The sequence below is a fragment of the Nyctibius grandis genome, chromosome 14 (assembly GCF_013368605.1).
Source record: "Nyctibius grandis isolate bNycGra1 chromosome 14, bNycGra1.pri, whole genome shotgun sequence".
Classification (NCBI taxonomy): Eukaryota; Metazoa; Chordata; class Aves; order Nyctibiiformes; family Nyctibiidae; genus Nyctibius; species Nyctibius grandis.
In genome coordinates this window covers 8,385,269-8,402,066 of record NC_090671.1, presented here as the reverse complement: position 1 = coordinate 8,402,066, position 16,798 = coordinate 8,385,269, and the positions used below count along the sequence as shown (strand labels likewise).

Here is a 16,798-nt window from a genome sequence, read left to right as displayed (position 1 = left end):
AGAAAAGCTTTTCAAGAAAAGAATGGTTTCCCTCTTGCCCTTGAAACACTGTTCATTTGCCTTTTTGTGCTTCAACCTTGTGAGTTTGTTTTCAGCCAAACAAATGAAAAATTCAACTAGGATGACCGACTCTTGCTAGCGCTAGAGTTTGCAGTATGGGGAACCACTCAGCTTCTTGGGATTTTTATCCAAAACTTTGGGGAGATTTTGCTGGCAGTCTCTTTCGTGATACTTGAATAATTTGCTTTTACTGGCTTTCTAGCAATATGCTGTTAAGTAGCGTGTAGAGGAGGGATTATAAACATATAACCATATCAGGTCCCAGCCTATGTCTGGGGCTCCAAGGCACTGCCACAACATAAATAATAATCATTATAACTAATTACTGTTTGGGCATTGGGGAGGGAGAGCACTTGTGTTTATTTTTATAATGGGAGGCAAATAAATTTATGAAATATCAAGAGGAGGGAGGAAAGAGCTTCTATAAAGTGATGAGATAAATAGATTTGGAAACATTCCAGTTCTCAGAAGCCAGTAGTCTGGAATGGATATTTTCTGTTGACAAACTCTTCAAACCATGTGAGCTGTGCTGTGTTTATCTACGTCGTTCCTGCAGCAGGAACGCGTTTTCCAAAAGTGACGTGTGACCATAGAAGTACTGTGCAGCAGCAGGGATGATCCCAATATTCAGAGGAGCTGCAGGAAAGGATTTTGGGGATTTCCATCCCAGGCAGTGGAGATGCTTGCATTGTTTGTGTTAGATGCATGTTGCACTACAATGCCATCTGGGAAATGGCCCTGAAGGGCAAAATATACAAAGAAACACAGGAGGAATAGACCCTATCTCTAAAAATCTTGCTATGGGCACCCTCAAACTTTGCAAATGTTCATTGTCCGAATTCCAGTGATGGTTCTGAATTTCACAATTGCCCTCTAGGATAACCAAGAACAAAAGGATAAAGCCAAACAACTTTGAATGTAGAATTGCACTGGAGGGGAAAGGAGGGTTCGGTGTTGGGAATTCATCTATGGATTGTGCAGATTGGCTCTGTTTCCAGAGCATTTTTTTAACTGCTGCCTTTTCCTGTTTGGAAGTGTTTCGCAGTGTACGGTGAGTAGCAATCACAGCACACTGTCTGTCTCCATGTCCCCTCACCTATGTATTATTAGCAGCAGAGGTGCCGAGAATCCAGTGGCCATAAAACGCCCAGCTACAGCCAAAATCCTAATGCACTTCCAATTCCCAGTGCATTAAGCTTGGAGGAGTCTGCTGGGTATTATTCTAGGCTCTGTCCAGTTTCTGTAGAGGTTTTCTGGTGCTAAAATCTTTGCAAGCATTTTTGTCAAATGCTTAGTCCTGTAAAACTTAACCTCGTTACACTCCGGTCTATTTCTGTACTGAAGGAGAAGGAAGCATGGGAAGGATCTTTTCCCTGAAAATAAAAAGTCCAGCCAACATAAGTTAGATGCTTTGGAGGTTCTTTTATTGTAAACTACAGGAAAGGACTTTGGCAATGTGTTGAAATTGTTAGATTAAAGCTTTCCCCTCTATCACCCCCCATTCTGCCATTAAAGACCAATGCTGCTGTAAACAATTTATGGCTTTCTTAAAGGAAGTCAGATAATCCTGGCTGATTTGTGGCCATTCCTTTATTGCCTTGCCAAACTCTGCTTTGTCATTTCTGGTTGGAGGAGAAAGCACACACAGCCACATATGTTCAAGTTTCTGACCTCATTTTGACTGTTATGAGAGAGTGAGCACATCGGGGGTGGGAGGGAGAAAAAAACCTGGAGTAAAATAAGAATAATTTCCCTAGTAATTATGTTTTTTAAGAAATATGGGGTGTAAAATATACCATTAATGATTTTACAATCACTTGGCCAGTCAGGCAGGAGAGCTGGCTGACCCAGCCTAGTAGAGAGCACCACTCCGCATTAGTGTCAAAATGGATGTTTAGTCCTGTGCAGCCATGGTGAAATTGGAAGTGGAAAGGAGCCAATGCCTCTTTCGGAGAGAGGGGAATAAAAAACCTTTTCTCTTGTTTTACAAATCTCTCCAGGGATGATGAAAATGGCTCCCTTCAGCATCCATCTCCTGCTTAGTTCTAGATCAACACGTGGTAGGAAAATGTGTCCTGCATGGATATGTCATGGCTTCAGAGAAATTATGAAAATAAAAGGGGCATGTTGCTCCCCTCTGCAGCCCTCCTCCTCCTAGCATTTTGAGTAATCATGTTACCAATTAGTGAATATTTGTTGTTATAAGCAGAGCTTGTAGTTGTGCATATAATGACAGTGATGCAGCGCATTGCATGATTAGGTCTGGTTTGGGGTAGCATGTGTGCATTGCCATATCTGTTTGGCCTGGTATGTAGATACGGCCTAGTTGGAGATGAAACTACTCAAGTTTAGGATGGCGTAGTTGCATCAACAAAGAATGTAAGGAAAGGCAAGGGTTTAGAACAAACAAAAATGGAAGATCAAACACCAGCACAGATACAATTTTATCAGCAAGAAATCCTGTCATTGGTTCAACTTGTTCCTTTTTTAGGAAACTGGTATTCTCTGGTCAGCAGAAGCTGGGTCTCCATCTTCATCAAAAGCTTTCTTGGTAGACTCTTTTCAGCATGCATAAGGTCTAAGCTGCAGGTATTCACAGAAATTAGAGGTGGATAACATGTGTGAGGTTACTTCATCCATCCTGCAGACAAGACAGTATTTCCTATTTAAATGTATTTTTCAGTTCTTGTCCAATTCAGCCTTAAGTGTGTCGAATGACAGCTTCTTCACCCCCCCTTAGGACATTGTTCCAGAGCCTAGTAGCTCTCCCAGGCAGACAGCTCTTTTGCATGCAAAGCCTGGTTCTCACTTAAACTAAAGGTCATTTTATACCTACTGTGGTCCTGTGAGATAACATATAACAGAAATTATATTTGTACTTACGTTACATTTTCTTGTGCAGCCAGAGCAGCATTGGGTTGCCCGAACATAAATACGGGTAAGACCAACAGAGCCTAAGCTGTCTTGTACTTCGTTTCGTCTTGTCTTACTCCCATCATCCGTGCACTTCAAATAAACATCATACCTTAGCTGTCACTCCACCAAACAGTACTTACAGCCACAGGCCATAGAGAGGGATTTGTGACTGCCTCTGGAGTAGTTCGTATCTGTGGGGATGGTTTTGCATTGGCTGGAAGCAGTGGAAGCATGACAGTATTCAGCAATTGTAGATTTTTAAAGCACAGAGCTTCTTCCTGCCTGCAATCGCAAAGTGTTCCTTACATATTAATAATGTACTAAATCTTGTATTTCTGATGTGACCTATATGAGCATTGCCATGAAACAGATGATGCAGTGAGGTACAGAGATTAATTTTCAAGAACTGTCCTCTGGAATACCCAGTGGAAAAGATATTGAGCACTCAGTACTGCTGTGACCATAGGAGGGTTTGCAAACGCTCAGCTTCTCTGAAGGCTGGGCCAGAGAGCTTTCAAGAAGCATATCCAGAAATTCAGAGACACAGAATTGCTTTGCCTTTTTTTTTCTTAGAAATCGGGATTCTGAGATTTATGTCCAGAACCATATGGCAAGTCTTCGATGAAACCAGACTTTCTATTTCCAAGCATCTGCATTCTTGGAACTCTCTAAAAAGCAAGAATATTGAGTCTTGTACCATAATGGTGAATTCCTTTAGAAAAAGAAACTCAATTCAGATTCTGGAGGGGTTTTGAAAAGCTGGGAGTGAGGAGGTTCTGGTTTGGTTCAGAAATGGCTCCAATGGAGAAGGCCTGCCCTGGTTTTAGTGCCTCTGTGCTGCTACATACTCTTTACATACCAGCTTCATTTTTCTTTCTTTCTCTTCCATTCCGTCCGACCGAACAGTGCGTGAAACAGCAGGCTAGACTGGACGTAACTCAGTTGTAAAACATCATTTGACAAACTGTTAAAAGCTCTCCTGAATGGAGCGTCATCGATGTTTGTGGTGAGGTTGAGATGATTATATTATGAAATGGCATTTGATGCAGAACAAAGTGTTGCCACAGCAATAATTTCTAACATCCAGCTCTAACAATAAGTCATCCCCAGATCCTTACCACAAAGGGCTGGGCTCTTTGTTTACAGTGAAAATGAGGATTGTGAGACTGCAACCCCACTTGGCTTAAGCAAGAGCTGTGGCATCTCACCAGTGTGGTATTAATAAGGAAACTAGTAACAACCTACGTGGCTGAGTCATGTCACCAGCATGCCACGACCCCTCTCCCAACAGACACTGTCTGAGCGGGGCTTCTCCTTGGTTGGTGTCAGCAGTTCTCAGCAATCAGCAGAGGGGATCTGCCCCTGAGGAAGCAAGACCTGGGGAGGGAGAGCTGTGCTGAGCTCTGCCACCTCGCAGCACTCAGTGTGAACACCTCGGATCGTTGCTGTGAACGCACACTTAGAGGTGGCTCCTTTCTCCAGTTTCACCATCTAATTGGAGTTGCATAAGCCCAGGATAATACAGCTGTAGTAATGCCTCCATTTTCTGAGAAAGTCATTGGTACGTGAACTAATCCTTTCAAAACACCTGTAACATCTCTAAGTTCTTACTAGTTTCCTTATTGATACAATGGTGGTGAATAAGCAGTTGTTACGGTGCACGCTGCCAGGTGAAGAATGCAGCCGTGTGAACACGAGGCTTGGACCTCAGGGTTGCCTGGTTTCAGGTTCTGTGATCACCCTCCTGGACATCACTACACTCCTATGAGACATCTTTCCCCTATGGCAAAAGGATTTTTTTTTTTTTATAAGTATTGCATAATAAAGGAACAATATTGTTATAGATTATTAGTAATAAACATGTCACCCCTTGAAGAATGTCTACTTTATTAGCCTCTTAGCACAGCCTATTTTTTCAGCTAGTTATAGTTTCTTCCACTTGTTCTTTCCTTCATAAATTTTAGAAGACTTAATACATGCGTGCCTACAATAGTGAAAATAGCCTTTGAAGATACCTGTACACCATTTTTCAGCTCATTTTTTTAAATGCTTTATTTTCTGCTTAGAACAAGTGATTTTTTTTATTGTTAACAGAGAGGACTTTTTGGGGTTTAAAGTCATAATCAATAGCGATTGCAGAAGAGCCCAGAGGACTCTCTGGATTTGTGATGCCAGGGAAGCCTAGATAGGCTTTTGAGATATGATTCGTTGATATCTGATGATGGTTTAACTTAAATGATAAAGGGATTTTCCCTGTCACTTTGTGTTTTGGTGATGATGTTCCGCTTCTTCACTGGCTTATATATGCCAATTTCCACTACCCACAGAAAACAGAAAGAGAAACAGTAAATGAAACACAAACAAATAGGGTTTTTTCATCAATTTCTGTCAACTGCCAACATACACAGTGGTCGTTAGATCTCTTTGAACTGCAGTCTCAAGTGGGAGCACAGAAACAAGCGTTTGACACCTTCTCCAACCTCTTGGAGCAAAGCTGTTGCACCACTGCTTGCTCTCTACTGGTGTCTGTATCCAGGGGTTGTTACTGAACCTGTTTCCCCTCCTTTTGGATTTAAATTATTGAACAATCTCACACTGCCACTTCTTTATTGACACTCTGGATTCACCAGGCTTGTACAATTCAACCGGATGTGAAATGCTGCAATTAGGCTTCAGTAATATATGTGGTTTTAACATGAAATCATCTCTGTTTTTAATCCTGTCCCTTCTTACTTTTTCATGTCACAGTGCTCCTAATCCTTGAAAATGTAGTTAGTTCCCTCTGCGTGGGCTGGGAGCCCTGAGTTCCCCTCCAGACCCAACCCGCTGCAGCTCGGTCAAGGCAAACCCCATCTGGCTAATTTATGAGCCGCACTAATAGGTCCTCAAGGGACCCCATCATCAGTCTCCTCCAGGACGCGATGGCCATGACACAAACCTCCAGGGGAGATGGAGGCGGGTTCTAGGAAGAAGCTCGGGATGAGGGGGGGCACAGGGAACAGGAAAGCATGGGGTATCTCTAGGGGATGGAAAAATTATAACCCCCACAGCTACCGTTGTTCTGTCGCTTGTGAACTCCAAACAAATGACCCTGCATCGTCAGGTCAGAAATCTGCACAAATAAATGTGTGTGACATGTTTTTCCTCTCCCGTGTTTAATGTCTGCCCAGTCGATAAATAATTATTAAGCAATGATATAAGAGCTGCACTCTCAGAAAATTCAAACTTTAGTTTCAGGAAAATGAATTCATCCAGGAAGAACACCTTTGTGCAATAAAGACTTGAGAAAGTAAAAGGAGATTGTGGGCTTTCTTTCCCCAGGCTTGGATATTGCTTTATCAATACAGTTCTGTCAATAAGCTGTGAACAAACGCAGGCCTTGTCAGATTTACTAACTAATCACAGAAGAGTGTTGGCAGGGCTTAAAGGATTGAGTGACCAGACATAGTAACTCATTTTAAGTGTTCCTGCTTGCTGCATTTTTTTCTTCTTTTTTTTTCCCTTTCTCGCTCCCTACTTTTGCTCTCTTAAGTGGATAGGACAGCAAATATCTTCATCTGGCACCTTCTGTCACACAGAAAGGAAAGATGTGCAAATTCCACGTATTTTGCTTGTCTTCAGCCTAGTTCTTGAGCCACAGCCACAAAAATACGTGTGTGCATAAATAATGTTGCCCATTCAGTGCACCCAATGCATAGTATGCACTACATGCATGGTACGTGTGCGGGCACTGTCTGTGTAAGCGCGCTGCGTGGTAGATTTTTAATTGAAGGAGCTCCACTGGCTCCGATGGCCCTGCAGTGATTTCCACCCTCGGCTTTAGTGGAGCTGTTCATTTGGCCACTTGATAACAGGTTTTCCTTTAACTGAAAAGATGAAACGAGTACATTGGAAATGCTTTTTTCTCTTTCTCTCCATAATTTCTGTCATGAATTCCTCTGTTTTTGCTGTTTGTTCCCTGCTGGCAGTTGCCATCTGTAGAAATTTTTCTTCTGCCAGAAGGATTGGCAAGCAGCTCCCACCAGTGCCCACATCAGCGATGCCTGGGCGACAGCCCGGGTGCCAGAGAGCTGCGCTGCCTCCACCTCTCCCCATCCTCCCCACCCACACATTCATACCCACACAGGCTCAATATGTCGCCTTTTGAACAAAGCTTTGCTGCCGGTGGCCTGAGATATCTGCCAGCCTGTCTTGGGACTGCTCAGGTCCCAGGCGCGTCCCAGAGCGGTAGGGCTGTGTTTGTCCTCTGCCTATTTGCAGGCATGGGAGGATTAGACTTCAGTATCGCTTGCTTGAAAGACACTGCTTGCCTGAAGCAGTACATAGCTACAGCTCAGATTTGCTTTCTGTTTCAGACCTAAAGTTATAGTTAATTAAGTCGATAGCCCCTGTTAGAAACGCTGCAAAGCAATGGTTGTATGAGGAGAATCCTCCTCTGAAAGACTGTGGTTTAGGTTCAAGGCATTAATCTTTGCAAGAGTGAGGTAAAGAAAGAAAACGTGATTCAAGTATGAAAATTTTTTAGATCACAAATAAAAGACGGTGTGTTGTCATGAGAGGGAGCAGATCCTCCATTTTCTGAAAAACGCAAAAAAAAGGTTTTTATTGGAAATGTGAAATATTTCCATATGTGTGAAGGTTGTAATGGTTATTAACGTGCTGTTTTGCTGATGTGATTTGAGGGATGGAGACGGTGTTTGTTTAGAGGCAAACTTTAGATTATTTGTTGTAAAGGAACAGATATATCTGTGCACACATATATGCACAAGATATATGTTTGCACGTAGACTTTTGCTTCATTTAAAGCACTCATTCTGTATTCCTGATGTCTGAGACTCTGCAGCATCTTGAAAGAAGTTCAAACAAAGACAACTCGTAACTCAGTGCAGCAGTGGAAGTGATCTGGCAGCTAGAAGATGCGTTGGGGTTATCACAGCTGCCATAAATATCTCTGAGACCTGCAAGGAGCTTGGTGCGGTGGCTTGGTGTAGGCAGGGGCAGGAGGGGCAGGCAGGAGCCATCTCTTGTTGAATTTGTCTGTCTGAGTCAGGGTGAGCAGGAGGGACATGAATCGTCCTGCTGCGAAGTAGGGCCCTGCAGCTAGAGCAGCACAGGACCCTCTCGGTGTTTATCCCGGCTTTCCCTGCAGGTCACACCGGCGGAGGATTGCCGCTACGATGCAGTTTTGGTGATGGGCAGTGGCCAGGGCTGGTATTAATTTCTCTGCACGTAAGCACATGCGTATCTCCCTTAGTTAGTGCAATGACGGTGAACACAAAGCGGTCTGTTGTTTCCAAAGTTGAACGAGTAACATATGCAGGAAAGTCTGGGGTCTCTGGTAAGCCAGGGCTTGTTATTTGTGGCTGTGGGTGAATTTCGCCTCAGGACAAGTGGTTGCGGGTCTCGCAGAACCTCTGTGTGTCAGGCCTGGATGCGGTCCCCTGTGCTCGGTTAAGCCCTGTGCCTGTGCGTGACTTGAAGGGAGGATGCAGCATCGCAAACCCCATCTCTCCCTCAGCACTTTTCCTCCTTTCCAGAAACCCCCGAGCCCTGTCTCTGACCACGTTTCATGCTCAGGCTTTTCCCCTCGTTTCCCTCGTGGCAGCCCAGAAGGACCTGAACTCGGCTACCTCACAGCACCTAATTGGAGAGAGCCGGGCTGGTATTTCACCCAGCAGCCAGAGCTGAGCAGCTTTCCCCCAAAGTCTCTGCTGGTGCGAGAGCGGTTTCGGTGGCTCGGGCTCTGGTAGAAAGACTAAGAGCCTCACTCTCCCCCAGCTGTCAAGGAAACTCGAGGAGGCATTCAAATGAGAGACACATGGATGTTTATAATTCACAGTTTTGCCATTGTTGTCACCAGAGATTTGTTCTTCCTGCTTGGTGAGGGGAAAAAAGGAAGGATAAAATTGGTACCATAACATGGCCAGACATAACTTGTTTGAAAGATGGGCCTCCAATTATTTACTTAAGGAAATAGTGGGAGATTTATTAATAACCTCTGGCGACTTAAATAGCTCTAGTGATTTCCATGTGTGACCTGAGGCCTCAGCCTTCCTGGTTGATTAGACACGAAACTCAACTAAAGAGCTGACCTGGTTGGTTTCAAGTGCTCTGCTGGTTAACTCCCAGATGTGAGGCTGAGGAAAAACAACGTCTGTCAGAGCCATTACGCAGCGCTCCTCTACAACAGATTTAATCTTGCCCCTGATTTCAGAGGAAACAGTGCAGTAGGAGGGCTGAAGCTGCAATGAACTCTTAACACAAAAAGTATTCTCTTCTGTGCATCTGAGACTGAGCAAGAGTCCTCATCTATCACTGCCTGCACTGGCAAGCCTCCGCTGCTGTTCGTGGATAGGCCACTTTTTTTTCTTGACAAAAAAGGACTTTTTTTAAAAAAAATAAAAGCAGGAATACTGTATTTTTTTTCTGGCCATGCATACCAGTATTTCCCGGGGCTGGTATCCATATTGCTGCTCGATGGTTTTACCAGATGTTGTCTATATAAGATAGCTGGTGACCCTGAAATATCTCTTAGGCTTTACGTCACCATAACAGGATCTGCTCATTCACTTTGTTTTCCTCCTAATAGAAGCTGCCATAGGTTAGAAACAAAACCTTTCCTAAAAAATCACCAAAGAACCCTCTTCCTGCCTCCCCATCACCTCCAAATAAATCGGAGAAAAGTATGGCATGAGGGGATAAGAAAAAAAATAGACCAAAGGGAAAAGTTTGGAAGTGGGGACCACTGCTTGGAATTTGCTGGGGTCACTACACGGATTTCAGACGCTTTTGAGCTCAGGGTGGGTAACTTATCTCAGTTTCCAATCTGTTGCCAACTGACAGGAATGAGAAGAAATGTTAATGCCATCACTTACAGACTTTTCATGGGACTAAAAGACAAAAAAAAAACAAATTAGGGAAAGACAACAGAAACTAAAAGGGCTAGAATTGCATTAGCATAGCATAGCTCTGATCGAAATTAAGGAGGTGTTCAGTTACCAAATGGCTGCTGGTATCTGACCTGAAAACAACTAAGTCTGATGCAACAAATTGAATAAAATGGCACTGAAAAATAATTTAGGTCTGCTTAAAGAATATGCTGATGGTGTGGAACTTGATGCCATGTTAGCATTCATCTTGATGCTTGTCTTCAAAATGGCTTCGATACTCAGGTCCTGCTCACACCTTTTCTTTAATTTTGCAAAATTTGTGACTAATAGAAACTGAAAGAAGTAAATATTTGTGTTGATTATAGGTGGTAGCTTTAAAAAGGAAAAAAGAGGCTTACGTACTTCTGTGTGATTTGTAAAGAAAGCTGAAGGCTGACTGGGGAAGTCTGGGAGTTGGTTTGTTCTGTGAATCTTGGTGATTTTCTGCTAGACATTTAATTGTGCATTGTTCAGCAAACTCTGGGGGACTTATGGAATCTGTGAAATTATGTGTCCACGAAGGATCGTCAGATAGAAAGCTTGAAAGAAGAAAATATCTTTACTCAATCTGTTTAGGCTTTCTGCTGTTAAAGTTTCTTATTTTAGAAATACAGCAGACAAAATCTCAGTAGATATATACTCATATTGTTAAAAAAGTATTTTGGAAGGTCTTTGTAAAGCACAAGGTAACAAGAAAGGCACAAACAAACATTTTTTTTAAAAAAGTCTTTTCTAAGAACTAATTTTACAAGTGCTAAGAAGTAAAAAACTTCCTGACCTAGGCATTGTTTGTATTCACAGTTGTACTAGTCTAAGGACATGATTTAAATCATTGAGCTTAAACTGTGCAAAACCCAGCATGGACATTCTTCTTTCTTTTTAAACTAGGATTAAATAGATTTATCCTGATCTTAGCTTAAATTTGACTAGGTTTAAATCAAATTGAATTTGAAACAACTGATGTAAGTTTTGCTACACGTTAGCAAAATTGTTTTTTAAACCAGTGGAAATTTGTACATAGGCGGGATGTTATTGTGAATTAGGCTATTTAATTAATTAGATGTCTCTGGCGAATAGTTAACCAAGGATTTTTGTTCGTGACATCTTCGTTACGTCTTGCAACAAACTCATACAGGTTAATTCCAAATCTGTGTCATGCTCTGTAATTGAGAGACAAGACTAAAGAATGCAATGAAGAACTTGTGCTATTTTTGGGCTTGCAGAAATTTCATAAATTTAAGCTACGTCTGGGTGCTTGCGATTTGGGACTTGGTTGTGTCTAATAAATAGATTTGTTTTTAAGGGGGAGGAGGAGGTCTTGTTTTTTAAATGAGGTCTTTTTCCCTGCCTTACCCCGGCCTTTGGGGGATGAGGGAATGCATTTAGATCACATTTTTAAGCTTCGCAGTGCTAGAAATGTGTCATTTTCTGTTTCATCGAACACCAAGATCCTCACAGAATTACACTTAGAGATGGGCTTCAAGAAATGCACCAACAATCATAAGACTTAAGAATTGCACTGTAAATAAGTCTGAGAAGGAGCTCTAGACCTCAGAGTTATGTCCCTGTGCGTCTGCACCCCGCTGAAGCAAACTCCTCCTGCATAAAATGCAATAACAATTCTACTTTTGCAAGACATTTGGACACAGTGTTGTTTAAATTACTAAAAGGAATATGAGTCAAGGAACTCTGCTGAATATGTTCAGCTGTTTCACCAGAATTTGATCAAAAGAATAAAACAGTAATAGTACAGCTGCATGATACCAATAGGAATAAACAATTTATTCTGTTATGTTTAATATCTTCTTTGGATCTCCTTTTTAAATGGGGGTGGCAAGAAGTGCGAAATGCTTTGTCACTGAAATGATTACTAAAGCTTGTTTTTTATTGAGAATCATGGAAAACTTTTCAAGATGTGAAAAAAATAGCAGCGTTCTGCATGTTACCGAATTCCCTGCTTTGCAACAAATTTTAGACCTTTGTTCAGATCCAAATGTTGTGAAGATCAGAGGAATTACCATATGGGGACAGTTTGTCTAGCACAGAAATCCCTGTTCCATCAGTGGTCAACAGGAGATGCTCAGGAAGGAATATAAGAAACAGAATTGTACAGAGTGAACCTTTCCCTGATCTTATCCTCTCCACGTCTGGCACTTTAGGAACTTCCTGAGCCAGAGGTCGTATCCAGACCATTGTGTTTAATTGCCACTGGTGGACTTATCCCCCGTGAATTTGTCTAATCTTTTTTTTGAACTCATTTATATTTTTGGCCTCTGCAACATCCTGTGGTAGTGAATTCCACAATTTAATGACATGTCGTGTGGAAAAACTGCTTCCTTGTGTTGGCTGTAAAAAAAGTTTACAGGTTTCGTTCAGCAAAACTGATTTCAGTTCAAGTTAAACAACAAAATTAAGCACTTTTCTGAAGTGAGGTCTTGATTCAAAGCTCTCTGAAGTCAAGAAGCAGCTCTGCATTATTTTTTGCAGAATTAAAAGCATTTTAAGTCTCCAGACTTGTTTTACACTAGCAACATATTTTTCTGTCACTCAGGCAAATTATGTGAAAGAATTTGGTCATACCACTCAGAGGATGGATTTGTGACTCTTACAGCTAATGCAGTTGCTGTTTTTGATAGTGTTAGTAGTAAAAACCCACTAATACACAGCCTAGGAGTAGAGTGATAGCCAACATATGGCGCTAACTGAAGTCCCTGAGTTTCCTCAAACTTTAATTGATAGCAAAAAGCATTTGTGCTGGAAGTAGCCAAGTGTTATTTGTAGTGGAGTATGTTTTATTTAATTTTTATGACTTCAAACAAGCACGTTGGATTGCCTTGCTCCAGTTCTTGGTGACATTTCAAGATTTCAGTCAACCAAGAATTGGCCCAAGAAGTACTTCGGGGCTGGAGAGGGAGCAGATTTGGAGCCTTTCAAGAGAAAGGAGCACACTTCTGTTTCCTACTGTGTCACCCGCCCAGCTCAGCTTCCCTCCCCTCCTGCGAAAACAGAAAGGAAGCATGCCTGGGAGCCCTCAGCGGGCTGCTGGCTGCAGCCAGAAGCCTGGAGCTGGCAGGCTGAGCGCTCGCTTGGAAGTGGTGGGTCCCTGACAGCAGGCATCCTTTCAGAAAGAAAAAGACAGGGAAAACACAACGAATAACCAAAATAACACAGTGATCCCAAGTGTGAAACGGAACATCAGCCGCCTTCTTCATCGATGGGATGTAGCAAGGCAGGATGCGGAGGGAGGGAGAGGGTGCCGGGTGTTTGGCCAGCAGATGGAACCGGGGCAAAACGACAGGCTTTCTGGCACACAGCCCTTACAAAAAGGCCACTGCCAAGGCTTCTTCAGGAAGGATCGGTGCACTTGGCAATTGTGTGTTTTATCCAGCTATTTAGCATAAGAAAAAAATTACCTCTGCCTATAAACCTCACCCTGTTCTTATGGCGGTACAGAGCGGTTAACTGGGCAACCCCGGTAAAAGTGATAAGGAGTTGTGGTTCATCCAGCGGCTCTCCCTTCGTATTGCCAGGTAGCTGGTATCTCCACACCAGGCTCTTTTCGCTTTTTCTAAAATAGAAGTGTGAAAACCCATGCATCTTTCCTTATTTTTTCCCTAAATATTCCATCTCCTAGTCTCTTATTCTTAATGGTGGATGTTTTTCTGCAGCTTCAGGGGCTACTTGGAAATGAGTGGAGTTACAGAGGGCAGAGCTGTCCCACAGCTGGTCATCTCACTGCTCCGGTGTCCCGGGAGAGACAGAAAGAGAGCAAGGGCTTCCAAAGCAGAGATTTCATTTTAGGTGTTAATATCAAGAGGTTTAGTTAAATTTTTGCCTATACTGTAAATTCGTTAACATAGGTGCCAAAAGCGAAGCACCAAAATCCATTTTTGAGTTTTCAATTTGTCTTGATTTCCAGAGCTCCTTATCTCATATTGACTTAGGTATCTAATGACCCAATTCATCAAGTAGTTTAAGCATGTCACTAATTTTAATCAAGTGCGTAATCCCACGTTTAGTTAGGCACACATATAAGTATCTTGCTGAATGAAAAATGGGTATAAAGCCTAATTTAAGGCAAATCCCTACTTGAATATGTTGCCTTTGTTCTTTGTGAGGAAAACGAGAAAAAGGAATATTTTTGTAAGGAAACACTTTCAGAGCAGCCAGCAAATCTTCAGTGTGGAGCCAGAAATCCGCAGGCGAGCTCTTCCCCTCCAAGTGCCGTCTGTAAGGTGCCGTAGCTGAGTCTCCTCCGAGCTCCACCTCATCTGCTGACCCTCGCCTCCCTGACATCCATTCCCCTCGCCTAACAATGACAAATGGAGTTATAATATTGGTTGTTGAACCATAAGCTGTAGATAAATGTGCTTCTGAGAACCACCATTAAGTCCCTAAATGCATTATATATATTTGGTTTAGAAACCTAATATTTAATATTAGTGTACTCTCCAGCGGTTGGCTTTATTTCTCTTGATAATCTATTCCCACTCCATTTCCTTTTAGATTTCTAACCTCATTAAACCTTTCATATCGCAGTTATTTTCTGTTCTAAACAAAATTAAAGACACACCATCCCCAGGTTTTAAGAGTCTAATTTTACTCCCGAACTGGAGAAAACACAGAGATAAACATTCTTTTCAATGATGAATTTTAAAACCGCTTTACGAGTCAGCTGGAATTGCTAACCATATTGAGGACTGTAAAAGTCTGTGAAAGGCAGCATAATAAATGATGCTTGAAATGGCATTTGTTGTATGGGAGTTCAGATGCTTACATGGTATCTTTCCCCTTCTCGGTTGTGTAGAAAATGTGAGGATGTATCTCACGTCGTACAGTACCTTAAGAATTTATAACATTTTGCTTCTGGTCTGATTGTCTGCAAAGAATCTCAGTTACCAGCACGGGTTCCTTCAATTCGCATGGCCAGGAGAAAGCAGTATCTGTGTAATACTCTGCTCCCAGTGTGCGCATTAAACTGGTTTTTCTTGATCGAGGACACATTTCTTCCTTATCATCAGGCACTTTGGCACCTTGCTTGTTCTGATATATATAAGTATTGCACTCTGCCTTACTAGACACATTAAAATTGTTTGACCATTCTTCTTGTTATACAATGCCCTGGCTCCTACAGTGGCTGCTTTAAGAAAAAATGCAATATATGTGGCGTTGAAAAGAAAATCTGGAGGCTGGAGAAAGTTCTAAAATACATCCTAGATTTGCCCAAATCCATTTCTCTTTCCCTTGTTTTCCTGTAAGGCCTGTAACACCTCTTCTAGTTATCAAATAGCATTAATGACATTAAATCAGGGTTATACACTTCATAGCCCATCTGCTCCTTCTCTTTCCACTTCCACCACAGTCATATGGCTGAATGATGGCATCACATCACTGTGTGACATTCCCATCGCAGCTGATGGTGGTCTCAGAAGTGCAGGATCATGGCCTCACTGCAGAGTCAAACAGGGCTGCAGGCAGAGCAGGTTTCCATTCAAAGAGAAAACTTGTCAGTAGTGGCACCGTTTTTGTTTTGCAGGTGAAGTGAAACCTTCCTATGAAACAGCTAAATAAAATCCCACCCCCCTTTTTTTTAACCGTGTTACATTTGGTGGCTGCCACAGAAGCTTGCATAGTTTTGCTACTTCTAATTCCAGTGTCAAGACCTGCAGTCTGGATACAGCAATTAGCACTTTGCACCTTAAAAAAAAACTTTAAAAAAACCTTTGCCTCATGGCAGGGGAGATTCTGTTATTTTCCATCCCTGTTCTTCAGGCAGGGAAGGTGGAGGCAGGGGCATGGTACCCAGGATACTTCTGCTGCGCATCAGTAGCCAGAATTACCACCAGCGGCTCCTGGCTCTCTGTCCTTTGCTCATCTGTGAGTCTGTAAGGTGAGAGCTGGCGTTTCAGGGATGTAAAATCAGAGACGGGGGTCTCTGCAATTTGCAGAAGCTCTCAACATGCCACAGAAGCAGGCCTGGTGACAATAGACATTTGTTTGACATAGAAAAAATGATAGTGAAAATTGGCTGAGCAGTTTCTGATCACTGAAGTCCCTGCTGATAGCTTTGTGCTACTCTTGTTCAAATTCACAGTAAGAAACAGCATGGTGCTAATCGCTGAGAAGTTCTGGGAGAAGGCTGGTCAGCAGGGTGCTTATATGAAGAGTGATGTGATGAAATGATAGGGAAATAGGTCTTTATCCTGACCCTTTTCCTCTCCCTTCCAATTGTGCCGAGCAGTTAACGATGACCAGAAGCTTTCCTGGCAAACCCTGACTAGCAGTTTTGCTAATTTACATTTGTTTTCAAGGGTTCAGCATCATTGTCTTTAATAGGATGCTCTTGTCTGGGACTTGGTCGTGGCTGTTTATGAGGTCCCTACATCGATGCTATCCTTCTGTTTTCTTCCACCATACATAATGTCATTTCGATGAGGACAATGTCCTTGAGTGCACTGTGTTGCATTATTACCACAAGTCTATCCTCAGCCAGTTTCTACCAGGTTTATTACACCCTGTGAATTCATTATGCTCCTGCTCACCTGTGTTAGATGCATATGATAGCGTTATCATCCTCCTTTCAGAGGGCAGGAGCGGGTAGCTGAGCTGCTCAGTTTTAAGTTCTAATGGCTGCTCATTTAATACAATTTTATCTTCACCCACCCATAGCAATCATCACCTTAAAAATCACCTCCATTATATCCATTCTGTTCTCCACTGCCAAACAAATCAATGCACCTCTGACAGTCTGAGATTGTGTGAGTGTGCGGGAATCCTGAGGAATCAATCGCACCCAGGTGCATCAGAGGGGATTAGTGGTTTTCCCCAGGGAGAAACGGCTGGTGATACTGGCCCCTGTTCTCATGACTCAGCAGCTCCGCTCCAATTTCCCA

The 16,798-nt window shown here is 42.5% G+C and overlaps 1 protein-coding gene across 16 annotated transcripts in view; it reads left to right on the top strand.

Annotated features, from left to right (window-relative positions):
* The window catches only part of FBRSL1 (fibrosin like 1), a 546,044-nt gene that overhangs the window by 408,837 nt on the left and 120,409 nt on the right, over positions 1–16,798 (top strand). The gene's annotated exons all lie outside the window — the stretch shown is intronic.